This window comes from Sparus aurata, chromosome 11 (assembly GCF_900880675.1).
Source record: "Sparus aurata chromosome 11, fSpaAur1.1, whole genome shotgun sequence".
NCBI lineage: Eukaryota > Metazoa > Chordata > Actinopteri > Spariformes > Sparidae > Sparus > Sparus aurata.
The window spans coordinates 27,400,119-27,404,788 of NC_044197.1; the positions used below are offsets into that span (position 1 = coordinate 27,400,119).

The window sequence follows — 4,670 nt, forward strand, 5'->3', positions numbered from 1 at the left end:
TGGGAAGCCACATCCACCACTCAAGATCCACTGATCTGGGGAGTGACATCACACTAATTAATATGCTAAATCAGTAACACCCACTGCATGAAAAGTGGGATTTTCGTCAGTATGCGGCACTGTAGATTGACGTGGAATTTCAGGTTTGCGACTGCAAGCGGCAATTTGCAGGCAACACCGAAAACTGACGGAAATTGACGTGTGCCTTGCTTGGCAGTTGTCCCCCCATGACACCCCTCCCCCTGATTCTAGAGGAGGCTTTAACATGTAAATGAAAATGCTGTGAGCTATACAAATGCAAATCAGGGTAGCAGGGGGAGTTTTACCCCAGGTGACCTTTTTCTAAAAGGTGTTAACTTCATTTTAAGAAAATCTCTGGTATAAATAGATGAGGCTCAGTATAGCCTAATTATAGATCCTTATATTTTAGCTTGAATTGATTTATTTAATGAAAGTATGCTAGATTAATTACTGTGTATGTCATACACAGTAAAAAAGATTATTCATTCTTTTGTTTCTCTCTCTCTCTCCTGGGAACAAGTTAAAGATAAAACGCCAGTTGTTGAGTTCAAATTTGCATGAAATATTTTGAGATAACCAAGATATTAAAACGTAAAAAAAAAAAAAAAGTATTTCTATAATTTCATGGGTTCTGAGTGTTTTAAAAGCAGTTGAAAAGTAATTCTTATTGCGTGTGAGAGCAGAGACGTTCTACTATGGTGAGAGTTCATCACTTGTACGACTTTTTACACTTCCGGGTTGACCGGAGTGTGAGTGACGAGGAAGGAGCGGAGAGTTAATGGCGTCGAGCCGCTGACAGTGGACTGTATGTGTCGTGTTTTATCACTAACAGACCGTGACCTGTTGTCGGACGACGTGCTGTGAGTGTGAGAGTTGGACTCTTCATCGCAGTCGAAGTGTTTGTGTTTTAATGGACACGAAGCATGTTCGGCTAAGCTAGCTAGCAGGAGCTAAGCTAGCTAGCAGGAGCTAATTGTCCGAGAAGGGTCTAGCTGCAGCCGCCGCCAAGCCAGAGCCGCTCCAAACCACGCCCATTACAAACCACGCCCCCTACAAAACACGCCCATACAACACTACGGTGGCTGTGGAGGCCCTGAGCACTTAGAAAGCAAACACAAAGGAAACAAAGCAATAACCAGATCATTTTTAACAACTTTAACGGTTGATTCACAACATTAAATGCTTTTCAATGCAAACAATGTGCTTGAAACAATAAATATGTACAAAAATAGAAAGTTAAGTAATAAAAAAAATAAAAGATTGGGATAAAAGATTAATCTGATAAAAGACTAGATAGGCCTGCTAAATCTGGTGCATGCATCTTTTCATGTTTTATATAAGTGACTAATGTATGTGCACAAGGTTTTTTTAAACTCAATAAAATAAAATATTTACAATAATAATAATTAGTAGTAGTCATTTCGATTAAAATAGGTTGTTTCCACCGGCCGAGCCACACTGTCACTGAGCTTGGCCTACTACATCAGATGCCATAATTATCACTCTAAGGTGATGATTTCTTATGGGTTAACAGAAAAAAATTGCTCGCCCTTTGACACAAATAAAATGTATTTATGTATTTATAAATATGACCATACACAGGTCTTAAAAATATGTACCTCAAAACACAAAAGTTGAGACAAATGAATTAGCCAGCAACAACTTTTATTGGCAATAAAATAAAACATTATCATTTCACAGACTATTTTTTAATTCATCCTACATACATACTAAAGCGTCTTCAAAAACTCCTCAGAGTCCAGAGCTCTTCTGAGTTTTTCAGCATATTTTTCTAGTTGCTGTAGAGCCTCCTTGCTCATGTTGTTTGTCATGTAATGAGCCAACAGCCGTTTTTCACTGATGAGACAAAATGGAAGAAAATAGCGATTAGTAAAAGGAAATTCACACGGAAAGGCTGTCATAAACAATGTAAAAAACAATACTTATAGGTATTAGCACTCTCCTTATGTATGTAGCATACCTCAAGTCATACTGCAGTCCACATATATACTTCTGTCGCTCTGTCAATGGTAAATGCATGGACAGCTGAAAGGGCGTGGACTGTTGCCTGTGTCATGAGGTGAACAAGAGGACATCTTTCTTTTAGACATTTAAGTTGTCTGTCATGTTGCAGTTAACAAGATATTAACCATAAATTAAAGACTGACAATAATAACAATTATACAAAATATGTTAATATAATAAATACAAAAGTTTCATAATTTACCTCTGGCAGAAGCACATCCATAACAAATGCCACATGATTGTGACATCTGGTTGTCTGTGCTTCAACCAGACTTGTCAAGAAGCCCGGCACTCTGTCCAGCTGCTCATCCTCCACAAAGAAAATGATCACCCTGCCCTTTGATGTTGCCCATGAGGATGTAACTTTTCATGCGATGACCACCTGTAAATATATATATTTCTTAGGAGAATGCTCAAAATAAATGCACGAACACTAGGCTAACAGAAAAGGTTTCACTTAAATCATTCATTTAACATATTTTGACCAAAATTAGTTACACTATGTGACTTAAATTCCATTTTCAAACTCTCTTCAAGATGTTGCAGTAGACCGTTATCATGAGTGATGAACATTACATGAAGGTCACTAGTGACTTTTCTATGGTGTTCAGCTTACTGAGCCCTTTCCTAAAATTTGATCAAACAGCATTCAGATGTTAAACGTAATTATTCTGGTTAAGTATATCAAATAAGATTTGTTGTTTGTTGATCCTTTGCATGCCCTTACCACAAGCCTGTCGAAAGATGCGTCTTCACTCAGGATCCCAACGTCTCTGGTTGTGGTGACCACATCATGTTAGTCCATGCTGTCATTATAGTCCTTAATCAAGACACACAAAGTCATGACTTAGTGCACAGCTGTAAACACTGGATATGTTGTTCTCTTGGGTTAATCTTCACTCACATTAACATGCTCTCTGGGTGGAAAGCTGTAAGGCCTCTTACTGTACATGTGGTCGGTGTCCTGTGGACTCTGAAGAAAGCAAACCATAATTGTGTCAGTTTGTTTTATGGGGATCCAGGTAGGATTGACATTTGCACTTAAAATGATCGCACCCCCATTGCAAATTAGGTTTATTGACAAAATGTACAAACTTTATGCTTTTTACAATAAACAAATCAAACGTGAACAATTTAAATGGATTCAAGAATACATCTGTCATTTTTGCAATAAATGTATTTGTATGTCACTTTCTGACATGCACTTAAACGTCACCGTTAACAAATCTCTAGCCAGTAGTTATTTGAAGTGATATAAAACATGACCCTATTTTTTAATGTTTTTGTGTGTCAAAATAACACATTGATATGTTGAGTTAAATGACAATATTCTGCGTCTACGTGCCGTGTTCCCTCAATACTTCTGTTATCATCCCTTGCTCAGTCATTAATCTGATTTTCATAACGTAAAAGACGACACAAAATGGGTTTGCTTACGCACATTTTCAGTGTATCGGTTTGACGAAATGTGTTCTTTTTTTACAAATAGTCAGGTGTCTTTGAAAAACAGTCATTAATGTTCTTTCTGCCTGGCAAAAGACGTCTCAAACATTAAATTAAACGTCAACATCTTCCCAAAATGTAAACGACCCAACCTGAACCGGCATCTCCATCTTGTCTGCCTACAGGCGCTGCTGACAACTGCGGTTGGCGAACGTACGGTTAAAATGACATTAAGTGTTCAATGTTTACACCTCCTAACCAGGAACTTAATATAATATAAATGCGTCTCACCTGAACTGGCATTGCCGTCTTGTCTTGGCTGCATTTGCCTTCTTCTTCTTCTTCTTCTTTGACTGCTTGCATTTGCTGCTGTGAGTTTAATCGTCCTTCCCGGCCACCGTAGCAACACGTAGGCGTAGTTTGTAGGGGCGTGGTTTGTATGGGGCGTGGTTTGTAGTGGCTTTGGGGGTCGCAGTGGCTGCAGTTGGGTATTATTGAATTGTCCGGCCATTGTCGAGAGGACGTCTGCGCGGACGAGAGGAGCTTTGCCGGGTCGCCACGAAGAATGTCGCCAACGGACGGAACTTCACTGCCGCAGAAGGACACGGAGGTTTATCGTTGCGAGCATTTTGTTTTCACAGACTAAACACGCCTCATAACAAGGCCGCGACCTCCTGTTAGCTCGGAGCCACGTCTGGAAGTCCAGATTTACACGATGCCGATAATGACGCCATTGTGTGTAAGTAACTGTTACTGTTTTCTCCCTCGTTTAATTTGCTGTGACTTACGTTTCTTTATTCATACCACTCTCTTTAATTGTTTTCCAGCTGCCTGTAAGACATTACGAAACAGTACGCAGGACAACAAACAACCAGATCTTGCATCGCAGGCTCACGCTGTGAGGAGTTCAGCTCGGAGTCAGATTTAATCTAATCTCAGATTTATTAGATTAGATCCGTTTTTGGTCAATGTGACTATTATTCTATTATTCTCACCGAGCTCTGTGCCACACTGCAGTCACATGAGAGGCGATTCCGAAGTACAGCGCAGCGCGCCACAGACGTCTGCAAAAACAGACACTTCGGTGCTGTAGGATTTTGGGCCTCTTGTGACCTTCCCGTTTGTTGTGTGGGCAGATTATGTTTTGTACATGTTGTGTGTTTGTGCTAATAAAACTCTTT

General features: G+C 39.7%; 1 long non-coding RNA gene across 2 annotated transcripts; it reads right to left on the reverse strand.

Annotated features, from left to right (window-relative positions):
* Positions 1–1,665: 1,665 nt before the first annotated feature.
* LOC115591022 (uncharacterized) lies at positions 1,666–3,977 on the reverse strand. Of its 2 annotated transcripts, none has more exons than XR_003985881.1 (4): positions 3,781–3,977; positions 2,951–3,019; positions 2,774–2,866; positions 1,666–1,878 (listed from the first exon to the last, which is right to left on the reverse strand). It is a non-coding gene; the product is annotated as an uncharacterized LOC115591022 (long non-coding RNA). The 2 variants fall into 2 exon arrangements; XR_003985882.1 differs by lacking the exon at positions 1,666–1,878 and adding an exon at positions 2,652–2,673.
* Positions 3,978–4,670: the final 693 nt, after the last annotated feature.